This window comes from Cherax quadricarinatus, chromosome 88, assembly GCF_038502225.1.
Source record: "Cherax quadricarinatus isolate ZL_2023a chromosome 88, ASM3850222v1, whole genome shotgun sequence".
NCBI classification, from domain to species: domain Eukaryota; kingdom Metazoa; phylum Arthropoda; class Malacostraca; order Decapoda; family Parastacidae; genus Cherax; species Cherax quadricarinatus.
The window spans coordinates 3,669,349-3,695,034 of NC_091379.1; the positions used below are offsets into that span (position 1 = coordinate 3,669,349).

Sequence of the window (25,686 nt, forward strand, 5' to 3'; positions counted from 1 at the left end):
TGTGCAACACCTGGGTATCTTAGTTAATCATAAAGACACCTAGGTGTTGCTCATGGTAAACAAACCACCATCACAAACCACCATAAGTGTCCGGGGCCCAAAACTGTTCAACAGCCTCCCATCAAGCATTAGGGGAATTGCCAATAAACCCCTGGCTGCCTTCAAGAGAGAGCTGGACAGATACCTAAAGTCGGTGCCGGATCAGCCGGGCTGTGGCTCGTACGTCGGACTGCGTGCGGCCAGCAGTAACAGCCTAGTTGATCAGGCCCTGATCCATCGGGAGGCCTGGTCATGGACCGGGCCGCGGGGGCGTTGATCCCCGGAATAACCTCCAGGTATCCCGTGAGGGAAGGGGGGGGGGACTATGGTACTACCCACGTATATCATTTTGATATTCACTAGATAAAAGATTGTTCTTCAGCTCCTGTTATTTGTTCACTTTTTTTGTGAATTCTGAAAATATAGAATGAAAGGCCTCTTTTTTTGAATAAATATTGAAGACTTTTTTTTGTTAGGTCAGTTTTAATAAAATATTTTTTTGTGTTGCAGGTGTGTTGCGTGTTTGGGCTGCGAGGGTAGAAGAACCCTCAAAACCAGTCACAGGTATGTACGGTACTGCAAAGTTAACACTTTTTTTTATGCACTGGTCATCTCCCACCGAGAAAGTGAGTTATAAACAAGGAAACATATTTATCATCAGTCGTTCAGTGACTGTCTTGCCAGAAGTGTGCAGACACTCCAGTTCAGATGACCTCAACTGAAGCATGTTCAGTCCTTCAGAGTGCAGGCTCTGTACTTCCCACCTCCAGGACTACAACCCTCCCTCCTTCCTTCAGAGTGCAGGCTCTGTACTTCCCACCTCCAGGACTACAACCCCCCCTCCTTCCTTCAGAGTGCAGGCTCTGTACTTCCCACCTCCAGGACTACAACCCCCCCTCCTTCCTTCAGAGTGCAGGATCTGTACTTCCCACCTCCAGGACTACAACCCTCCCTCCTTCCTTCAGAGTGCAGGCTCTGTACTTCCCACCTCCAGGACTACAACCCTCCCTCCTTCCTTCAGAGTGCAGGCTCTGTACTTCCCACCTCCAGGACTACAACCCTCCCTCCTTCCTTCAGAGTGCAGGCTCTGTACTTCCCACCTCCAGGACTACAACCCTCCCTCCTTCCTTCAGAGTGCAGGCTCTGTACTTCCCACCTCCAGGACTACAACCCCCCTCCTTCCTTCAGAGTGCAGGCTCTGTACTTCCCACCTCCAGGACTACAACCCTCCCTCCTTCCTTCAGAGTGCAGGCTCTGTACTTCCCACCTCCAGGACTACAACCCCCCTCCTTCCTTCAGAGTGCAGGCTCTGTACGTCCCCCCTCCAGGACTACAACCCCCCCTCCTTCCTTCAGAGTGCAGGCTCTGTACTTCCCACCTCCAGGACAACAACCCCCCTTCCTTCCTTCAGAGTGCAGGCTCTGTACTTCCCACCTCCAGGACTACAACCCCCCCTCCTTCCTTCAGAGTGCAGGCTCTGTACTTCCCACCTCCAGGACTACAACCCCCCCTCCTTCCTTCAGAGTGCAGGATCTGTACTTCCCACCTCCAGGACTACAACCCTCCCTCCTTCCTTCCGAGTGCAGGCTCTGTACTTCCCACCTCCAGGACTACAACCCTCCCTCCTTCCTTCAGAGTGCAGGCTCTGTACTTCCCACCTCCAGGACTACAACCCTCCCTCCTTCCTTCAGAGTGCAGGCTCTGTACTTCCCACCTCCAGGACTACAACCCCCCTCCTTCCTTCAGAGTGCAGGCTCTGTACTTCCCACCTCCAGGACTACAACCCTCCCTCCTTCCTTCAGAGTGCAGGCTCTGTACTTCCCACCTCCAGGACTACAACCCCCCTCCTTCCTTCAGAGTGCAGGCTCTGTACTTCCCACCTCCAGGACTACAACCCCCCCTCCTTCCTTCAGAGTGCAGGCTCTGTACTTCCCACCTCCAGGACTACAACCCTCCCTCCTTCCTTCAGAGTGCAGGCTCTGTACTTCCCACCTCCAGGACTACAACCCCCCCTCCTTCCTTCAGAGTGCAGGCTCTGTACTTCCCACCTCCAGGACTACAACCCCCCCTCCTTCCTTCAGAGTGCAGGCACTGTACTTCCCACCTCCAGGACTACAACCCCCCCTCCTTCCTTCCGAGTGCAGGCTCTGTACTTCCCACCTCCAGGACTACAACCCCCCCTCCTTCCTTCAGAGTGCAGGCTCTGTACTTCCCACCTCCAGGACTACAACCCTCCCTCCTTCCTTCAGAGTGCAGGCTCTGTACTTCCCACCTCCAGGACTACAACCCCCCTCCTTCCTTCAGAGTGCAGGCACTGTACTTCCCACCTCCAGGACTACAACCCCCCTCCTTCCTTCAGAGTGCAGGCTCTGTACTTCCCACCTCCAGGACTACAACCCTCCCTCCTTCCTTCAGAGTGCAGGCACTGTACTTCCCACCTCCAGGACTACAACCCCCCTCCTTCCTTCAGAGTGCAGGCTCTGTACTTCCCACCTCCAGGACTACAACCCTCCCTCCTTCCTTCAGAGTGCAGGCTCTGTACTTCCCACCTCCAGGACTACAACCCTCCCTCCTTCCTTCAGAGTGCAGGCTCTGTACTTCCCACCTCCAGGACTACAACCCCCCTCCTTCCTTCAGAGTGCAGGCTCTGTACTTCCCACCTCCAGGACTACAACCCCCCTCCTTCCTTCAGAGTGCAGGCTCTGTACTTCCCACCTCCAGGACTACAACCCTCCCTCCTTCCTTCAGAGTGCAGGCTCTGTACTTCCCACCTCCAGGACTACAACCCTCCCTCCTTCCTTCAGAGTGCAGGCTCTGTACTTCCCACCTCCAGGACTACAACCCTCCCTCCTTCCTTCAGAGTGCAGGCTCTGTACTTCCCACCTCCAGGACTACAACCCTCCCTCCTTCCTTCAGAGTGCAGGCTCTGTACTTCCCACCTCCAGGACTACAACCCTCCGTCCTTCCTTCAGAGTGCAGGCTGTGTACTTCCCACCTCCAGGACTACAACCCTCCCTCCTTCCTTCAGAGTGCAGGCTCTGTACTTCCCACCTCCAGGACTACAACCCTCCCTGCTTCCTTCAGAGTGCAGGCTCTGTACTTCCCACCTCCAGGACTACAACCCCCCTCCTTCCTTCAGAGTGCAGGCACTGTACTTCCCACCTCCAGGACTACAACCCCCCCTCCTTCCTTCAGAGTGCAGGCACTGTAGTTCCCACCTCCAGGACTACAACCCCCCTCCTTCCTTCAGAGTGCAGGCACTGTACTTCCCACCTCCAGGACTACAACCCCCCCTCCTTCCTTCCGAGTGCAGGCACTGTACTTCCCACCTCCAGGACTACAACCCCCCTCCTTCCTTCAGAGTGCAGGCACTGTACTTCCCACCTCCAGGACTACAACCCCCCCCCTCCTTCCTTCCGAGTGCAGGCACTGTAGTTCCCACCTCCAGGACTACAACCCCCCTCCTTCCTTCAGAGTGCAGGCTCTGTACTTCCCACCTCCAGGACTACAACCCCCCCTCCTTCCTTCAGAGTGCAGGCTCTGTGCTTCCCACCTCCAGGACTACAACCCTCCCTCCTTCCTTCAGAGTGCAGGCTCTGTGCGTCCCACCTCCAGGACTACAACCCCCCCTCCTTCCTTCCGAGTGCAGGCTCTGTACTTCCCACCTCCAGGACTACAACCCCCCCTCCTTCCTTCAGAGTGCAGGCTCTGTACTTCCCACCTCCAGGACTACAACCCCCCTCCTTCCTTCCGAGTGCAGGCTCTGTACTTCCCACCTCCAGGACTACAACCCCCCTCCTTCCTTCAGAGTGCAGGCTCTGTACTTCCCACCTCCAGGACTACAACCCCCCCTCCTTCCTTCCGAGTGCAGGCTCTGTACTTCCCACCTCCAGGACTACAATAGTCTCATCCTTCCGAGCGCAGGCTCTGTGCTTCCCACCTCCAGGACTACAACCCTTCCCTCCTTCCTTCCGAGTGCAGGCTCTGTGCTTCCCACCTCCAGGACTACAACCCTTCCCTCCTTCCTTATGAGTGCAGGCTCTGTACTTCCCACCTTCAGGACTACAACCCCCCTCCTTCCTTCAGAGTGTAGGCACTGTACTTAACACCTCCAGGACTACAACCCCCCCTCCTTCCTTCAGAGTGCAGGCTCTGTACTTCCCACCTCCAGGACTACAACCCCCCCTCCTTCCTTCAGAGTGCAGGCTCTGTGCTTCCCACCTCCAGGACTACAATAGTCTCATCCTTCCTTCCGAGTGCAGGCTCTGTGCTTCCCACCTCCAGGACTACAACCCTTCCCTTCTTCCTTCCGAGTGCAGGCTCTGTGCTTCCCACCTCCAGGACTACAATAGTCTCATCCTTCCTTCCGAGTGCAGGCTCTGTACTTCCCACCTCCAGGACTACAACCCTCCCTCCTTCCTTCAGAGTGCAGGCTCTGTACTTCCCACCTCCAGGACTACAACCCCCCTCCTTCCTTCAGAGTGCAGGCTCTGTACTTCCCACCTCCAGGACTACAACCCCCCTCCTTCCTTCAGAGTGCAGGCTCTGTACTTCCCACCTCCAGGACTACAACCCTCCCTCCTTCCTTCAGAGTGCAGGCTCTGTACTTCCCACCTCCAGGACTACAACCCTCCCTCCTTCCTTCAGAGTGCAGGCTCTGTACTTCCCACCTCCAGGACTACAACCCTCCCTCCTTCCTTCAGAGTGCAGGCTCTGTACTTCCCACCTCCAGGACTACAACCCTCCCTCCTTCCTTCAGAGTGCAGGCTCTGTACTTCCCACCTCCAGGACTACAACCCTCCTTCCTTCCTTCAGAGTGCAGGCTCTGTACTTCCCACCTCCAGGACTACAACCCTCCCTCCTTCCTTCAGAGTGCAGGCTCTGTACTTCCCACCTCCAGGACTACAACCCTCCCTCCTTCCTTCAGAGTGCAGGCTCTGTACTTCCCACCTCCAGGACTACAACCCCCCTCCTTCCTTCAGAGTGCAGGCACTGTACTTCCCACCTCCAGGACTACAACCCCCCCTCCTTCCTTCAGAGTGCAGGCACTGTAGTTCCCACCTCCAGGACTACAACCCCCCTCCTTCCTTCAGAGTGCAGGCACTGTACTTCCCACCTCCAGGACTACAACCCCCCCTCCTTCCTTCCGAGTGCAGGCACTGTACTTCCCACCTCCAGGACTACAACCCCCCTCCTTCCTTCAGAGTGCAGGCACTGTACTTCCCACCTCCAGGACTACAACCCCCCCTCCTTCCTTCCGAGTGCAGGCACTGTAGTTCCCACCTCCAGGACTACAACCCCCCCTCCTTCCTTCAGAGTGCAGGCTCTGTACTTCCCACCTCCAGGACTACAACCCCCCCTCCTTCCTTCAGAGTGCAGGCTCTGTGCTTCCCACCTCCAGGACTACAACCCTCCCTCCTACCTGCAGAGTGAGTCCCACCTCCAGGCGAAGCTCTGTACTTCCCACCTCCAGGACTACAACCCCCCTCCTTCCTTCAGAGTGCAAGCTCTGTACTTCCCACCTCCAGGACTACAACCCCCCTCCTTCCTTCAGAGTGCAGGCTCTGTACTTCCCACCTCCAGGACTACAACCCCCCTCCTTCCTTCAGAGTGCAAGCTCTGTACTTCCCACCTCCAGGACTACAACCCCCCTCCTTCCTTCCGAGTGCAGGCTCTGTACTTCCCACCTCTAGGACTACAATAGTCTCATCCTTCCTTCCGAGTGCAGGCTCTGTGCTTCCCACCTCCAGGACTACAACCCTTCCCTCCTTCCTTCCGAGTGCAGGCTCTGTGCTTCCCACCTCCAGGACTACAACCCTTCCCTCCTTCCTTATGAGTGCAGGCTCTGTACTTCCCACCTTCAGGACTACAACCCCCCTCCTGCCTGCAGAGTGTAGGCACTGTACTTAACACCTCCAGGACTACAACCCCCCCCCTCCTTCCTTCAGAGTGCAGGCTCTGTACTTCCCACCTCCAGGACTACAACCCCCCCTCCTTCCTTCAGAGTGCAGACTCTGTGCTTCCCACCTCCAGGACTACAATAGTCTCATCCTTCCTTCCGAGTGCAGGCTCTGTGCTTCCCATCTCCAGGACTACAACCCTTCCCTTCTTCCTTCCGAGTGCAGGCTCTGTACTTCCCACCTCCAGGACTACAACCCCCCCTCCTTCCTTCAGAGTGCAGGCTCTGTACTTCCCACCTCCAGGACTACAACCCCCCCCCCCTTCCTTCCGAGTGCAGGCTCTGTACTTCCCACCTCCAGGACTACAACCCCCCCTCCTTCCTTCAGAGTGCAGGCTCTGTACTTCCCACCTCCAGGACTACAACCCCCCCTCCTTCCTTCAGAGTGCAGGCTCTGTACTTCCCACCTCCAGGACTACAACCCCCCCTCCTTCCTTCAGAGTGCAGGCTCTGTACTTCCCATCTCCAGGACTACAACCCCCCCCCTCCTTCCTTCAGAGTGCAGGCTCTGTACTTCCCACCTCCAGGACTACAACCCCCCCTCCTTCCTTCAGAGTGCAGGCTCTGTACTTCCCACCACCAGGACTACAACCCCCCTCCTTCCTTCAGAGTGCAGGCTCTGTACTTCCCACCTCCAGGACTACAACCTCCCCTCCTTCCTTCAGAGTGCAGGCTCTGTACTTCCCATCTCCAGGACTACAACCCCCCCTCCTTCCTTCAGAGTGCAGGCTCTGTACTTCCCATCTCCAGGACTACAGCCCCCCCTCCTTCCTTCAGAGTGCAGCCTCTGTAGTGCAGGCTCTGTACTTCCCATGTCCGGGACTACAGCCCCCCCTCCTTCCTTCAGAGTGCAGCCTCTGTACTTTCTATCTCCAGGACCACAATTCCCCACCAAAATCTTTCATGTCTTCATTATGATGTGTCTCATCTGGTCTAGAGAGTACATATTCAATTCTATTACTTATTTCCAATACTGTGTTTATTCCAGCTCTTGTATTTCTTTGGCCTTGAAACGAGCTGTCAACTCTGAACAGTGCTTCAGGCGAAGGAGCACAAATAACTTGAATAGTGTCACAGTTGGCAGTATTTCTCCTCGTTTTGAAAGTTCTCATTATCCAACCTATCATTTTTCTACGCCGGGGAGGTGTACCAGTAACCATCTCACAGTATCGGGGAGGTGTACCAGTAACCATCTCACAATTTCGGGGAGGTGTACCAGTAACCATCTCACAATATCGGGGAGGTGTACCAGTAAGCACCTCAGTACCGGGGAGGTGTAGAATTGAGCACCTCACAATACCCGAGAGTGATTATCAAATGGTATACAATACCGACAGATTGGTAGATAAGACACATAGTTTGTTAGTTCCAGACTTTGGAACAGAACTTCTCCAGGCTGAGGGACTGACAACCTCAAATCTACGACTTCATGGGTGATGGACTGATTACATCGTCTTCACTTCTCTACTGCTAATGCCTAATTTCTGTACTCGACTGAAGAAGCCTACTGTGTAGGCGAAACGTTTCGAAATATAGTTGCCTAAATGTTGCCTATGTGTCTTATCTACCAATACCCGAGAGGTGTAGAAGTGAGCACCTCACAATACCGGGGAGGTGTTACCAGTGAGTACTTCACAATACCGGGGAGGTGTACCAGTGAGCACCTCACAATACCGGGGAGGTGTACCAGTGAGTACCCCACAATACCGGGGAGGTGTTACCAGTGAGTACCTCACAATACCGGGGAGGTGTTACCAGTGAGTACCCCACAATACCGGGGAGGTGTTACCAGTGAGTACCCCACAATACCGGGGAGTTGTACCAGTGAGTACCTCACAATACCGGGGAGGTGTTACCAGTGAGTACCCCACAATACCGGGGAGTTGTACCAGTGAGTACCTCACAATACCGGGGAGGTGTTACCAGTGAGTACCTCACAATACCGGGGAGGTGTTACCAGTGAGTACCTCACAATACCGGGGAGGTGTTACCAGTGAGTACCTCACAATACCGGGGAGGTGTTACCAGTGAGAACCTCACAATACCGGGGAGGTGTTACCAGTGAGTACCCCACAATACCGGGGAGGTGTTACCAGTGAATACCTCACAATACCGGGGAGGTGTTACCAGTGAGTACCCCACAATACCGGGGAGGTGTTACCAGTGAGTACCCCACAATACCGGGGAGTTGTACCAGTGAGTACCTCACAATACCGGGGAGGTGTTACCAGTGAGTACCCCACAATACCGGGGAGGTGTACCAGTGAGTACCTCACAATACCGGGGAGGTGTTACCAGTGAGTACCTCACAATACCGGGGAGGTGTAACCAGTGAGAACCTCACAAAACCGGGGAGGTGTGTACCAGTGAGTACCTCACAATACCGGGGAGGTGTACCAGTGAGTACCTCACAATACCGGGGAGGTGTACCAGTGAGTACCTCACAATACCGGGGAGGTGTACCAGTGAGTACCTCACAATACCGGGGAGGTGTTACCAGTGAGTACCTCACAATACCGGGGAGGTGTTACCAGTGAGTACCTCACAATACCGGGGAGGTGTTACCAGTGAGTACCTCACAATACCGGGGAGGTGTACCAGTGAGTACCTCACAATACCGGGGAGGTGTACCAGTGAGTACCTCACAATACCGGGGAGGTGTACCAGTGAGTACCTCACAATACCGGGGAGGTGTACCAGTGAGTACCTCACAATACCGGGGAGGTGTACCAGTGAGTACCTCACAATACCGGGGAGGTGTACCAGTGAGTACCTCACAATACCGGGGAGGTGTACCAGTGAGTACCTCACAATACCGGGGAGGTGTACCAGTGAGTACCTCACAATACCGGGGAGGTGTACCAGTGAGTACCTCACAATACCGGGGAGGTGTTACCAGTGAGCACCTCACAATACCGGGGAGGTGTTACCAGTGAGTACCTCACAATACCGGGGAGGTGTTACCAGTGAGTACTTCACAATACCGGGGAGGTGTTACCAGTGAGTACTTCACAATACCGGGGAGGTGTACCAGTGAGTACCTCACAATACAGGGGAGGTGTTACCAGTGAGTACCTCACAATACCGGGGAGGTGTACCAGTGAGTACCTCACAATACCGGGGAGGTGGAGGAGGGTTGCGTAATGTAGCAGCAGCAATAACTGGACCGGGTACCATTAGTGGCTGTGTTCACCGTCAAGGCTAATTGAAACTACAGTCAAGTGAATTGTGGCTGGCAAGCATTTGGGACCCCCTGTGATATTTGGGACCCCCGTGGTTCTTGGGATCCCCGTGGTTCTTGGAACCCTTTTGATACTTGGGAAACCCCGTGGTTCTTGGGACCTTTTTGTTTCTTGGGACCCCTATGGCCAAGAGTCCCAAAAACCCCGTGGTTCTTGGGACTCCCGTTGCCCTTGGGGCCCTGTGGTTCTTGGGACCCCTTTGGTACTTGGGAAACCCCGTGGTTCTTGGGGCCCTTGTGTTTCTCGGGACCCCTATGACTGTTGGGACCCCTGTGATACTTGGGGACCCCCCGTGGTTCTTGGGACTCCCTTGGCTCTTTGTATTCTGTTGTTCTTGGGAAACCCGGTGGTTTTTGGGACCCCCGTAGCACTTTAGCAACAGTGACAAGCACTATAGCACTTTCGACCCCCTGTGGTACTGTAGCCGCTGCGGGTAATACCCGGGTTCCACCATGCCTGCAACTTTCTCTCACACTTATATACTTTGCTGCCCACCACATTTGATTTTGACTCTGTAAAACAATATACAAAAAGTATATATATATATATATATATATATATATATATATATATATATATATATATATATATATATATATATATATATATATATATATATATATATATATATATATATATATATATATATATAATGTCATTTCAGGTTAATTTTGACTTTTGGGAAATTACTTTTGAGATCATACAACAGAAATGACTATCACTTTCATATTTAACCGGCATTGTGGTACATTTTTTTGGGTGGTGGCGAGAACACTGGCTAATACTGGCATGACTAGCGTTTGAGTTCAAGGTTATAACCGTATATCCATATTTCATCACCAGTATCAAGGTCGATCAACCAGCCTATCACTGCTGGCCGCACGCAGTCCAACGTACGAAATACAGCCCGGCTGGTCAGGCACTGATTTCAAGAATTTACCCAATTCCATCTTGAAGACAGCCAGAGTTTTGTTGGTAATTTTCCCGACGCACAGGAGGAGGGCGATGCTTGAGCACTGTCTTATGATAAGACACATGTATAACATGACTCACGAAATCGTAATGACACGATTGCAAACAAACCATACCACGGGCGGGATTTGAACCCGCATTTGTGGACACAGTGGTGCCTATGCTAACCTTCCTGTGGTGTAGAAATATACCTAGTTGGACGAATCTTATTGTGGCTAGTTGGTCCAGTGGCTAACGCGACGGTCTGGAGTTTTGAGACTATGACCGCGGGTTCAAATCCCACCCGTGGTATGGTTTGTTTACATGTATAACAGTTGGGTATCTTTGTTACTGAAACGTTTCGCTTACACAGTAGACTTCTTCAGTCAAATACAGAGGCAGCAGGTATATTAGTGAAATCAAGATGATATAATCAGTCCATCAACCTTGAAGAAATAGTATACCAGTTTCAACATAACTCTCTCTTAGTATACCATAGTATATTTTGCGCCGTCAGCAAAGTGTCTTGTCGTACGGAGTGATTTCAGTGCTCAAGCGTTCCCAGTAGCTCGGATAATTGCGTGTATACGAGCACTGAAAGTCCCTCAACGTTTTCCAGGTCATCACTCTCACTTGCCTTAAAGGTGACTGTGAGTATTCCAGCTTGGATAGAACAATTCACTCTGAGTATCATTATCTCAGCGTCTGTTATCTTGTAAGTTGTAGTTATTCAGTTTATCATTATCGTTGCTGTAGCCGAGAGCCAGCAAACCTCTGGATGTCACCAAGAGGGAACTTGGTAAGTTCCTAATATCAGTTCCTGATCAGGGCTGTGATGCATACGTTGGACTGCATCCAACCAACAGCAACAGCCCTGTCAGTCAGACTAGCAGTCAGGTCTGGTGTGGGACCAGGCTTCGGGGGGCGATGACCCCCGAAATCGGCATAAAAAACTGACTGGGCCATGTCATTTTAATTTTCAACTGCTGTGAGACTATAGAAGTGTATATCTATGGCTTACCTGTGTTCCCCTTTGGCGTCTGTGTGTATGAACTCTCCTGTTTGTACTCAGGAGCTGATTCTTTACCTCCCGTGAGCACAAACACTCACCAGAAGAAGGATGAAAAAGATTTTGAAGATACAATGGCATCAAAGGCTTTAAATGAACCTAAGTTACCCTACAATCACATACGATAAAAGGCCACTGTATGTGTGTGTGTGGGTGTACTCACCTATATGTGGTTGCAGGGGTCGAGTCACAGCTCCTGGCCCTGGAGTGTGTGGGTTGGTTGACGAGTGGCTACTGTTAATGATTCTTGCTGTTGCTGCTTGTGTTGGTAACGTTGGGTAAGACACGTGAAGTGTACAGTGGGTCAATATTACTTAATCCATGGTGGTGGCAGGAGCCTAGGGGAGCCTCAAGGAGCTCTACCTAGGTTACGACCTCCGCCAGGATATCCACGACTCTTTGTATTAGTACTGCTGGACTGCCTGAGGGAATCTTCTCCGCCATTATCAGGATCTTAGCCCCACCCGAGCGACTCGTTGAGTTTTCCCAGGGATCTTCATGCATTGCCTCACATATTTATCTACTTGCAATGTTACACACATTATTTAAATTTGTAATTTTCTCAATGGAATCACCCTTGTATTGAGCTGACTGTGCTATTTGCTGAGCAACAGACGATACATGATTGCTGTAATTATGTACATGTTCACCTAGTCAGTTTTGACCAGCAACTGTATCACTTATCTTGTTAGGAATACCACGGGAGATACATCCCTATGAGGGATATATATATATATATATATATATATATATATATATATATATATATATATATATATATATATATATATATATATATATATATATATATATATATATACACGTTAAAATTATGTCTTTTCTTTTATACGTTTAAAGATATATTTTTTTCATTTATGTTAATGTAAAAATTAATAATTTTGTACCAAAAGAACTTTAGAAAACTTACCTGACCTTATTATAACAAGCGCAATTTAATTTAGTCTAATTCAACTAAATATATTTTAGATAAGTTTACAATAATTTAATAATGAACAAACACAATGAAATATATTTTTTTCCCTTAGGTTCAGAATGATTTTTGCGAAATTATTGCATACACAAATTTTTGTTGTCCTTATTAGGCAAGAAGAGCGTTGCTGTTTAAGCCAGAATCGCAAGTTTTACCTATTCGTCACGACATATATATATATATATATATATATATATATATATATATATATATATATATATATATATATATATATATCAAGGAATTCGCAAGAGCAAGCGAAATATACACACTGGTCTCTGGCTGAAGGAGACTCGAACCTACGAACCTTGGAACAAGGTACGCAGTGCTATACCAAACTCACCACACTGAACCAATACCTTGAAGTCCAGCTTGCGCTAGAGATTGATCCAAGGCAGCCAGCTTTCAGGGAGAAGGCTTACAGCTTTTCATCTCATCCCCTGCATGCATCAGCCTTACTAGAGATTTTAACAATGCAAGGAATTCGCAAGAGCAGGCGAAATACACACACACACACACACACACACACACACACACACACACACACACACACACACACACACACACACACACACACACACACACACACACACACACACACACATATATATATATATATATATATATATATATATATATATATATATTATCGGCCGGTGTGATAATAAAAAATAATAAAAAATAAAAATAATATATATAATATATATATATATATATATATATATATATATGAAATATATATATATATATATAATATATATATATATATATATATATATATAGTTCCTTTGTATAAAGGCAAAGGGGACAAAAGAGAGTGCAAAAATAAGTCTGTTGAGTATACCTGGTAAAGTGTATGGTAGAGTTATTATTGAAAGAATTAAGAGTAAGACGGAGAATAGGATAGCAGATGAACAAGGAGGCTTTAGGAAAGGTAGGGGGTGTGTGGATCAGGTGTTTACAGTGAAACATATAAGTGAACAGTATTTAGATAAGGCTAAAGAGGTCTTTGTGGCATTTATGGATTTGGAAAAGGCGTATGACAGGGTGGATAGGGGGGCAATGTGGCAGATGTTGCAAGTGTATGGTGTAGGAGGTAGGTTACTGAAAGCAGTGAAGAGTTTTTACGAGGATAGTGAGGCTCAAGTTAGAGTATGTAGGAAAGAGGGAAATTATTTCCCAGTAAAAGTAGGCCTTAGACAAAGATGTGTGATGTAACCGTGGTTGTTTAATATATTTATAGATGGGGTTGTAAGAGAAGTAAATGCGAGGGTCTTGGCAAGAGGGGTGGAGTTAAAAGATAAAGAATCACACACAAAGTGGGAGTTGTCACAGTTGCTCTTTGCTGATGACACTGTGCTCTTGGGAGATTCTGAAGAGAAGTTGCAGAGATTGGTGGATGAATTTGGTAGGATGTGCAAAAGAAGAAAATTAAAAGTGAATACAGGAAAGAATATGGTTATGAGGATAAACAAAAAGATTAGGTGATGAAAGATTGGATATCAGATTGGAGAGAGAGAGTATGGAGGAGGTGAATGTATTCAGATATTTGGGAGTGGACGTGTCAGCGGATGGGTCTATGAAAGATGAGGTGAATCATAGAATTGATGAGGGGAAAAGGGTGAGTGGTGCACTTAGGAGTCTGTGGAGACAAAGAACTTTGTCTTTGGAGGCAAAGAGGGGAATGTATGAGTGTATAGTTTTACCAACGCTCTTATATGGGTGTGAAGCATGGGTGATAAATGTTGCAGCGAGGAGAAGGCTGGAGGCAGTGGAGATGTCATGTCTGAGGGCAATGTGTGGTGTGAATATAATGCAGAGAATTCGTAGTTTGGAAGTTAGGAGGAGGTGCGGGATTACCAAAACTGTTGTCCAGAGGGCTGAGGAAGGGTTGTTGAGGTGGTTCGGACATGTAAAGAGAATGGGGCGAAACAGAGTGACTTCAAGAGTGTATCAGTTTGTAGTGGAAGGAAGGCGGGGTAGGGGTCGGCCTAGGAAAGGTTGGAGGGAGGGTCTAAAGGAGGTTTTGTGTGAGAGGGGCTTGGACTTCCAGCAGGCATGCGTGAGCGTGTTTGATAGGAGTGAATGGAGACAAATGGTTTTTAATACTTGACGTGCTGTTGGAGTGTGAGCAAAGTAACATTTATGAAGGGGTTCAGGGAAACCGGCAGGCCGGACTTGAGTCCTGGAGACGGGAAGTACAGTGGCTGCACTCTGAAGGAGGGGTGTTAATGTTGCAGTTTAAAAACTGTAGTGTAAAGCACCCTTCTGGCAAGACAGTGATGGAGTGAATGATGGTGAAAGTTTTTCTTTTTCGGGCCACCCTGCCTAGGTGGGAACCGGCCAGTGTGATAATAAAATATATATATATATATATATATATATATATATATATATATATATATATATATATATATATATATATATATATTCATGTAAATTTCACCGATCTTTCTCTTATTCTCACAGCTCCTCAGAAGATTTGAACTCTTTCAAAACTTGTTCGACTCCTTCAGGGACATATACAAGCCTTATCTGCGGGGTCTCTTGGGATCCCTCTCACGGCCCCTTACTGACTACAAAAACTTGAGAAGTGGCATGAAGACTTTGTGATGGCCGCTGTAAGGAAGAAGTGGAGGTGGACAGGTGGTGGTGCAGGCTGCCTCTGTCTTTGTTAGGAGTGGAGGTGGGCAGGTGGTGGTGCAGGCTGCCTCTGTCTTTGTTAGGAGTGGAGGTGGACAGGTGGTGGTGCAGGCTGCCTGTCTTTGTTAGGAGTGGAGGTGGGAAGGTGGTGGTGCAGGCTGCCTCTGTCTTTGTTAGGAGTGGAGGTGGACAGGTGGTGGTGCAGGCTGCCGCTGTCTTTGTTAGGAGTGGAGGTGGACAGGTGGTGGTGCAGGCTGCCGCTGTCTTTGTTAGGAGTGGAGGTGGACAGGTGGTGGTGCAGGCTGCCTCTGTCTTTGTTAGGAGTGGAGGTGGACAGGTGGTGGTGCAGGCTGCCTCTGTCTTTGTTAGGAGTGGAGGTGGACAGGTGGTGGTGCAGGCTGCCTCTGTCTTTGTTAGGAGTGGAGGTGGACAGGTGGTGGTGCAGGCTGCCTCTGTCTTTGTTAGGAGTGGAGGTGGACAGGTGGTGGTGCAGGCTGCCTCTGTCTTTGTTAGGAGTGGAGGTGGACAGGTAGTGGTGCAGGCTGCCTCTGTCTTTGTTAGGAGTGGAGGTGGACAGGTGGTGGTGCAGGCTGCCTCTGTCTTTGTTAGGAGTGGAGGTGGACAGGTGGTGGTGCAGGCTGCCTCTGTCTTTGTTAGGAGTGGAGGTGGACAGGTGGTGGTGCAGGCTGCCTCTGTCTTTGTTAGGAGTGGAGGTGGACAGGTGGTGGTGCAGGCTGCCTCTGTCTTTGTTAGGAGTGGAGGTGGACAGGTGGTGGTGCAGGCTGCCTCTGTCTTTGTTAGGAGTGGAGGTGGACAGGTGGTGGTGCAGGCTGCCTCTGTCCTTGTTAGGAGTGGAGGTGGACAGGTGGTGGTGCAGGCTGCCTCTGTCTTTGTTAGGAGTGGAGGTGGACAGGTGGTGGTGCAGGCTGCCTCTGTCTTTGTTAGGAGTGGAGGTGGACAGGTGGTGGTGCAGGCTGCCTCTGTCTTTGTTAGGAGTGGAGGTGGACAGGTGGTGGTGCAGGCTGCCTCTGTCCTTGTTAGGAGTGGAGGTGGACAGGTGGTGGTGCAGGCTGCCTCTGTCTTTGTTAGGAGTGGAGGTGGACAGGTGGTGGTGCAGGCTGCCTCTGTCTTTGTTAGGAGTGGAGGTGGACAGGTGGTGGTGCAGGCTGCCTCTGTCTTTGTTAGGAGTGGAGGTGGACAGGTGGTGGTGCAGGCTGCCTCTGTCTTTGTTAGGAGTGGAGGTGGACAGGTAGTGGTGCAGGCTGCCGCTGTCTTTGTTAGGAGTGGAGGTGGACAGGTGGTGGTGCAGGCTGCCTCTGTCTTTGTTAGGAGTGGAGGTGGACAGGTGGTGGTGCAGAGCAACTTTGTCGTTGCAAAACGCAACAACAAAGATGGAAGTGAAGATAGAAGAATGTAAGCAGAATAATACAAAATTTTAACGCACGTCAACGAGTCTAAAGATTACTGCAGTAAACATAAGTGGACATGTTAGTGTTGGTTGCATCATTGGAAATACCTCTCACGACAGCCAGGAAAATAACTGAGTGGATAATGAGGACTTTGAAAACAAGGGAGACAGTGCTAATGGTGACACTATTAAATTCTCTTGTGCTCTCTTATTTGGAGCACTGTTCAATGTTGACGGCTCCGTTCAGGGCAAGGGATATCTCAGAATTGGAACAAATACAGATATCAATTACAGTCCGTATAAAACCAGTAAAGCATTTAAATTACTGGGGACGTCTTACAGTCGTAAAGATATACTCGCTGGAGCGGAGACTGATATATGATAATATATGTACGTGGAAAGTACATGAGGGCCTTGTCCCAAATCTGCACACTACCATAACATGCTGGAGTGAGAGATATGGGAGGAAGTGTAAAATAAACCCAGTGAGGAGCAGGGGTGAGGTGGAGACAATAAGAGAACACTGTATCAACATCTGGGGTCCCAGACTATTCAACATCTTACCAGAAGATATCAGAAACACTGCTGGAACAAGTGTAGAAGCCTTCAAGAGGAAACTGGACAAGTATCTTCGCCAGGTGCCAGATCAACCAAGCTATGATGTATATGTGAGGCAACGGGCTTCCAGCATCAACATCCTGGTTGACCAGGCAAGCATCTCAGGAATTAATGCTTCCTTCTTTGGACAAGCCTGACTTGTCCACAAAGATTGACGAGTTAATTGTATTTTCATTTCGAATTTTAGTTTAGGAAGCAGATATTAATTATAGGTAGAAGGTTAATTAATAATGTGAAGGCTTGAAGACAGTGTGAGAATAGTGGAGCACTGCAGCAGGACTACTGGCCTATGGTAGGTAGGTCCAACTCTTAACCTTGTGGATAAATGGTTTAGAAAACCCAACATGTTGATAAATGAAACACTTGTGCAACATTTAGGTATCTTTATTCTGGAAACGTTTCGCCCGCCAGTGGCTGGCCTGTTTTTTCAAGTTACCTTGTAAGGTCTTCCCTTCAGTGACCTTACTTGGGAGATTATTGCACAAATTACCAACAAATAGGAGAGAGAAAAGCTTACCACGACGTTTTGGTCCAACTTGGTCCATTTGCAAAGTGTGACTTAGTCAGTGGTCCAAGTCGGACCGAAACGTCGTGGTAAGCTCCTCTCTCCTATGTGCGGGTTATTTGTGTATTGTTCCAGTCACGGTATTGTACCTTACTGTATTTTTTCCAAGATTATTCTTCTCATCAGTCGCAGTGGTGCCAACCCCGTGCTTTTCTATGTATCTTTTCTAAATCAAAATTCGTTCATCTTGAACCCGAGTTAAATGAGCTATGGTGGACGTGTTCACTTCTTCGGGTCAGTGAGAAACAGCCGTCCAGGATTTTAATGGTCAGACACAAAGCAATTAGTAAAAAGTAAGAATATCATTAGAATGTTAATGTGAAGGCATTAAGAAGGAGAGGAGACTGGACTAATAAAGAAGTATGCAGTGGGTAGACTGTGTTGCAGGTTGTTGCTGCTTGAGTGAACGTATAAGGGTTGGCTGGGTCGTAAGCTGTCAGGGGTTGGCCTTTCCTGCATGATTTATCTACCGCCATAACGTTACAGGTAATTTGTCCGGCCCGAGCCTTCAACATAAAAGGTGGTGGAATGCAAGTGCTAGTGTCCCAGGGAGCAAGTGCTAGTGTCCCAGGGAACAAGTGCTAGTGTCCCGGGAACAAGGGGTAGTGTCCCCGGGAACAAGGGCTAGTGTACCAGGGAGCAAATGCTAGTGTCCTGGGAAAAAGTGCTTGAGTCCCGGAACAAGTGCTAGTGGCCCGGGAACAAGTGCTAGTAGCCCAGGAACAAGGGCTAGTGGCCCGGGAACAAGTGCTAGTAGCCCAGGAACAAGGGCTAGTGGCCCGGGAACAAGGACCAGTTCCCTAAGAACAAGGACTAGTGTCCCAGGAACAAAGACTAGTGTCCCTGGAACAAGGACTAGTGTCCCTGGAACAAGTACTAGTGTCCCAGGAACAAGAACTAGTGTCCCTGGAACAAGGACTAGTGTCCCTGGAACAAGAACTAGTGTCCCAGGAACAAGGACTAGTGTCCCTGGAACAAGAACTAGTGTCCCTGGATCAAGGACTAGTGTCCCAGGAACAAGAACTAGTGTCTCAGGAACAAGAACTAGTGTCCCAGGAACAAGAACTAGTGTCCCTGGAACAAGGACTAGTGTCCCTGGAACAATAATTAGTGTCCCAGGAACAAGAACTAGTGTCCCTGGAACAAGGACTAGTGTCCCTGGAACAAGGACTAGTGTGACTGGAACAAGGACTAGTGTCCCTGGAACAAAAACTAGTGTCCCAGGAACAAGGACTAGTGTCCCTGGAACAAGGACTAGTGTCTCTGGAACAAGAACTAGTGTCCCAGGAACAAGAACTAGTGTCCCTGGAACAAGGACTAGTGTCCCTGGAACAATAATTAGTGTCCCAGGAACAAGAACTAGTGTCCCTGGAACAAGGACTAGTGTCCCTGGAACAAGGACTTGTGTCCCTGGAACAAGGACTAGTGTCCCTGGAACAAGAACTAGTGTCCCAGGAACAAGGACTAGTGTCCCTGGAACAAGGACTAGTGTCTCTGGAACAAGAACTAGTGTCCCAGAACAAGAACTAGTGTCCCTGGAACAAGAACTAGTGTCCCTGGATCAAGGACTAGTGTCCCAGGAACAAGAACTATTGTCTCAGGAACAAGAACTAGTGTCCCAGGAACAAGAACTAGTGTCCCAGGAACAAGGACTAGTGTCCCTGGAACAAGAACTAGTGTCCCTGGATCAAGGACTAGTGTCCCAGGAACAAGAACTATTGTCTCAGGAACAAGAACTAGTGTCCCAGGAACAAGAACTAGTGTCCCTGGAACAAGGACTAGTGTCCCTGGAACAATAATTAGTGCCCCAGGAACAAGAACTAGTGTCCCTGGAACAAGGACTAGTGTCCCTGGAACAAGGACTAGTGTCCCTGGAACAAGGACTAGTGTCCCTGGAACAAGAACTAGTGTCCCAGGAACAAGGACTAGTGTCCCTGGAACAAGGACTAGTGTCTCTGGAACAAGAACTAGTGTCCCAGGAACAAGAACTAGTGTCCCTGGAACAAGGACTAGTGTCCCTGGAACAATAATTAGTGTCCCAGGAACAAGAACTAGTGTCCCTGGAACAAGGACTAGTGTCCCTGGAACAAGGACTTGTGTCCCTGGAACAAGGACTAGTGTCCCTGGAACAAGAACTAGTGTCCCAGGAACAAGGACTAGTGTCCCTGGAACAAGGACTAGTGTCTCTGGAACAAGAACTAGTGTCCCAGAACAAGAACTAGTGTCCCTGGAACAAGAACTAGTGTCCCTGGAACAAGGACTAGTGTCCTTGGAACAAGAACTAGTGTCCCAGAACAAGAACTAGTGTCCTGGAACAAGAACTAGTGTCCCTGGAACAAGAACTAGTGTCCCTGGAACAAGAACTAGTGTCCCTGGAACAAGAACTAGTGTCCCTGGAACAAGGACTAGTGTCCCGGAACAAGAACTAGTGTCCCTGGAACAAGAACTAGTGTCCCTGGAACAAGAACTAGTGTCCCTGGAACAAGAACTAGTGTCCCTGGAACAAGGACTAGTGTCCCTGGAACAAGAACTAGTGTCCTTGGAACAAGAACTAGTGTCCCTGGAACAAGAACTAGTGTCCCTGGAACAAGAACTAGTGTCCCTGGAACAAGAACTAGTGTCCCTGGAACAAGAACTAGTGTCCCTGGAACAAGAACTAGTGTCCCTGGAACAAGAACTAGTGTCCCTGGAACAAGAACTAGTGTCCCTGGAACAAAGACTAGTGTCCTGGAACAAGAACTAGTGTCCCTGGAACAAGAACTAGTGTCCCTGGAACAAGGACTAGTGTCCCGGAACAAGAACTAGTGTCCTTGGAACAAGAACTAGTGTCCCTGGAACAAAAACTAGTGTCCCTGGAACAAGAACTAGTGTCCCTGGAACAAGAACTAGTGTCCCTGGAACAAGAACTAGTGTCCTTGGAACAAGAACTAATGTCCCAGGAACAAGAACATGTATGGACTGATGTCCCTGGAACGAAACGTTTCCTCAATAAAGATACCCAAGAGTTGCACATGTGTCTAATTTATCATCAAGAACTAATGTCCCTGGAAAAAGAACTAATGTCCCTGGAACAAGAACTAGTGTCCCTGGAACAAGGACTAGTGTCCTTGGAACAAGAACTAGTGTCCCAGAACAAGAACTAGTGTCCTGGAACAAGAACTAGTGTCCTTGGAACAAGAACTAGTGTCCCTGGAACAAGAACTAGTGTCCCTGGAACAAGAACTAGTGTCTCTGGAACAAGGACTAGTGTCCTGGAACAAGAACTAGTGTCCCTGGAACAAGAACTAGTGTCCCTGGAACAAGAACTAGTGTCCCTGGAACAAGAACTAGTGTCCCTGGAACAAGGACTAGTGTCCCTGGAACAAGAACTAGTGTCCCTGGAACAAGAACTAGTGTCCCTGGAACAAGAACTAGTGTCCTTGGAACCCGCAGTAATGGATTTAAATTAGATAAGTTTAGATTTAGAAAGGACATAGGAAAGTATTGGTTTGGAAATAGGGTAGTAGATGAGTGGAACAGTCTACCTAGTTGGGTTATTGAGGCTAGGACTTTGGGTAGTTTCAAATTTAGGTTGGATAAATACATGAGTGGGATGGGTTGGATTTGAGTGGGACTTTCACATCAGAGCTTATTTCTTGGGTAGCATTGAAAATTGGGTTGGTCAAATGTTTGTTAGTGGGATGAATTGTAAAGGACCTGCCTAGTATGGGCCAACAGGCCTGTTGCAGTGTTCCTCCTTTCTTATGTTCTTAAGAACTAGTGTCCCTGGAACAAGAACTAGTGTCCCTGGAACAAGAACTAGTGTCCCTGGAACAAAGACTAGTGTCCCGGAACAAGAACTAGTGTCCCTGGAACAAGAACTAGTGTCCCTGGAACAAGGACTAGTATCCCGGAACAAGAACTAGTGTCCCTGGAACAAAAACTAGTGTCCTTGGAACAAGAACTAGTGTCCCTGGAACAAAAGCTAGTGTCCCAGGAACAAGAACTAGTGTCCCTGGAATAAGGACTAGTGTCCCGGAACAAGAACTAGTGTCCCTGGAACAAGAACTAGTGTCCCTGGAATAAGAACTAGTGTCCCAGGAACAGGAACTAGTGTCCCAGGAACAAGAACTAGTGTCCCTGGAACAAGAACTAGTGTCCCTGGAACAAAGGCTAGTGATTAGTAAAAACCCACGATCAAATAACACGATTGTTTACAATCGTGTCATTACTCTTTCGTGAGTCATGTTGACACCAATACAAGTTGTACAAGAATGATATACAACACCGACAAGATGAAAGTAAGACACATGTGCAACATCTGGGTAAAGTAAAAGGACACAAGTGCAACTAATGTGACATTTTATTGTGGCAACGTTTCGCTCTCCAGGAGCTTTATCAAGCCGTTACAAACAGTATATGGACACACCTTGGCAAAGCTCCTGGAGAGCGAAACGTTGCCACAATAAAATGTCACATTAGTTGCACTTGTGTCCTTTTACTTTACATATTGTCAGTAATTCTACCAACTTTATTACAACATCTGGGTATCTTTATTATAGACGTTTCGCCATCCAGTGGCTTTATCAATACAAATTCCAGGACTACGGTGCTCTTCACCAGTTCCAAGGTTGAGGGACTGACTACCTCACCTTCTGTACATAGTCCTACTGCTTCAAGTTATGTCCTGGAATTTGTATTAAAAAAGCCACTGGATGGCGACACGTCTACAATAAAGATACCCAGATGTTTCACACGTGTCTTAATTTCACCAATACAAGTATTCTACCACTGACATATACGCTAACACTGGATTAGAAAGACACGTAAGCAAACACTACGACATATTTATTAGAAAACGTTTCGGTCCTGGGACCTTGATCACTTCTAACATACATATTTATTAGAAAACGTTTCGGTCCTGGGACCTTGATCACTTCTAACATACATATTTATTAGAAAACGTTTCGGTCCTGGGACCTTGATCACTTCTAACATACATATTTATTAGAAAACGTTTCGGTCCTGGGACCTTGATCACTTCTAACATACATATTTATTAGAAAACGTTTCGGTCCTGGGACCTTGATCACTTCTAACATACATATTTATTAGAAAACGTTTCGGTCCTGGGACCTTGATCACTCCTAACATACATATTTATTGTGTACGAATGGTATATAATACCGACAAGATGAGAGTAAGACACATGTGCAACATCTGGGTATCTTTATTGTAGACGTTTCGCCATCCAGTGGCTTTATCAATACAAATTCCAGGACATAACTTGAAGACAGTAGAACTATGTACAGAAGATGAGGTAATCAGTCCCTCAACCTAGGAGTAGGTGCGAACAGCACCATAGTCGTGGAGATTCTCCACGACTATGGTGCTGTTCGCACCTACTCCTAGGTTGAGGGACTGATTACCTCATCTTCTGTACATAGTTCTACTGTCTTCAAGTTATGTCCTAGAATTTGTATTGATAAAGCCACTGGATGGCGAAACGTCTACAATAAAGATACCCAGATGTTGCACATGTGTCTTACTCTCATACATATTTATTAGAAAACGTTTCGGTTCTGGGACCTTGATCACTTCTAACATACATATTTATTAGAAAACGTTTCGGTCCTGGGACCTTGATCACTTCTAACATACAGAGGTAGTGAGGTGTGACGCACGTGACCTGAGGAATGTCACACCTCACTCTCTCTTTGATATATATAATGTCTTTCTACCTCTGTATGTTAGAAGTGATCAAGGTCCCAGGACCGAAACGCTTTCTAATAAATATGTCGTAGTGTTTGCTTACGTGTCTTTCTAAACCAACTTGTCGGTATTTATTACCAAGGTTTATACCACGCTAACACTATATTATTTACGTTTATTTATAGACGTTGTCTACTTGCCAGGTGACAAACTCTACCACCAGGTAATTTGTTTTTCTCCTTAGGCCATTTAGTTCGGTTATAATGAACTGTTGTTATTATGAACATTAAAATGGTATAAAATACCGACAGGTTGTTAGGTAAGACACATATGCAACAGTTAGGTATCTCTATTATGAAACGTTTCGCCTACACAGTAGGCTTCTTCAGTCAAGTACAGAAAAGTTGATAGAAGCAGAAGATACTTGAAGACGATGTAAACAGTCCATCACCCTTAAAGTTTTGAGGTGGTCAGTCCCTCAGTCTGGAGAAGAGCATTGTTCCATAGTATGAAACAATATGGAGATGAAGTGACAGGATGGAGCTTTTTATAGCGCCATATTGTTTCATACTATGGAACAATGCTCTTCTCCAGACTGAGGGACTGACCACCTCAAAACTTTAAGGGTGATGGACTGATTACATCGTCTTCAAGTATCTTCTGCTTCTATCAACTTTTCTGTACTTGACTGAAGAAGCCTACTGTGTAGGCGAAACGTTTCATAATCGAGATACCTAACTGTTGTTATTATGCAAGGAACGTCCTTATACACGGTGCTTGTAATATTTTGTTTACCATCAAACGACATTTTAAGGCCGAATTCATGTGGTTGTGGAGACAGTATGCTGAAAAAGCGTTTCCCTTGGACAACGCTTCGCTCTGTGTAGGGCTTTATTAGGTCGTGATAAAAGTCTGCCCTGAGCGAAACGTCCCGGTAGAAGATTCTTCAGAATGTCTTCATACATTTACACCTTGATGCACTTGTTGATGGCTTCTGTGTACACTATATCTGTACCGAAACGTTTCGCCTACACAGTAGGGTTTTTCAGTCGAGTAACCAAAAGTCATGGACCGGGCCGAGGGGGCGTAGATCCCCGGAATGCCCTCCAGGTAGAGTTATCAATGTGAAGACGACGTAATCAGTCCATCACCCTTCAAGACGTAGTTCTGAGGTGGTCAGTCCCTCAGCCTGGAGAAGACTACGGAGCAAAACTCTTCCCCAGACTGAGGGACTAACCACCTCAGAACTACGTCTTGAAGGGTGATGGACTGATTACATCGTCTTAACATCTCTGCTAACTCTTCTGTACCCGACTGAAGAAGCCTACTGTGTAGGCGAAACGTTTCGAAATAAAGATACCCAACTGTTGCATATCTGCAGAGTACACCATTTAAAAATCAGCAGTGCAATGAGTACACAAAGGTAGACTCGCTAAGTGAATGTAAGGGGACCAAGACTTTTCAACTCCCTTTATTTTGGTATATAAGGGAAAGTACCAACTCACATCGAGTTCTTTTCAAGAGTGATTTAAGTGTACTTGTCAAGTGAGTTTTCTGTCAGCTAAGGTGTGACACCTACATGGCACTGCACCCAGCGAGCAACAAGAGCCTGACTGAGCAGGCATCATCCAAGAGGTCTGGTCCCAGACCAGATTACCGGGACGGTGATCTTCGGAGTCATGTACAGGGACGGAGCCTGGTGGATCCTGGCCCATGGCCGGGCTCCCAGAGTAGTGAGACTCGAGACTTATTAAGGATATGATCTCATGAACTGTGTAATAATGTTCATAGAATTACCGACGATATGTTAAGTAAGAGGAGAGCGAAACGTTGCCACACATAAACTGTGTAATAATGTTCATAGAATTACCGACGATATGTTAAGTAAGAGGAGAGCGAAACGTTGCCACAATAAAAATGTCACATTAGTTGCACTTGTGTCCTTTTACCCAACGATCTTTAAGATGGTGCCAAGTCGGTCACATTAACCGTAATGTTAAATTAATTGAGACTTGTGTGTTACAAGTTGATTTAAGTTCGTAACTTGATAAGTTGTGTTGAGGAGATTTGGCAGGTTTTGCTGTGTGATTGTTGAGGGTTGCAAGGTTGATGGGTTGTAACAGGCTTTCCATTCCCGGAGCTCGGTCATGAACCAGGCTCGTTTGGTGCTGGCCTGGTCAACCAGGCTGTTGCTGCTGGTGGCCCGCTGCCCTACATATTCATCAGAGGCAGGTTGATCTGGTACCTGTTTCCCCATTGGTGTCTCTACGGGCGTGTGGACAACGCGAGGAGTGGGCGTGAAGGGTGGGCGGGTGCAGGTAGCAGCAGTCAGTGTGATGGAACACCCAGGCTGACGGCACTAATTCGGCAGCCATGTCAGGTGTCAGCCCAGGCGGCCAGCCTTAGGACTTACAGATGGTGGCACCTTACCAACACCCTCACACCTTGTTGCTGGTGTTCCCTGTCCACACACTCTACCCACACCCACTTATTCTCTACTCTTCCTCTCC

At 48.0% G+C, this 25,686-nt stretch overlaps 1 protein-coding gene across 10 annotated transcripts in view; it reads left to right on the forward strand.

Annotated features, from left to right (window-relative positions):
- The first annotated feature begins 549 nt into the window (after window positions 1-549).
- Window positions 550-25,686, forward strand: part of LOC128698664 (homeobox protein extradenticle) — a 280,392-nt gene continuing 255,255 nt past the window's right edge. For 6 of the 10 annotated variants that reach the window (XM_070103864.1, XM_070103861.1, XM_070103859.1 and 3 more), the window contains exon 1: window positions 582-603. The gene's annotated coding sequence lies outside the window, so the exon portion shown is untranslated. Of the gene's footprint in view, window positions 604-25,686 lie in introns of all 10 variants that reach the window. The other 4 variants (XM_070103863.1, XM_070103869.1, XM_070103865.1 and 1 more) reach the window with 3 other exon arrangements.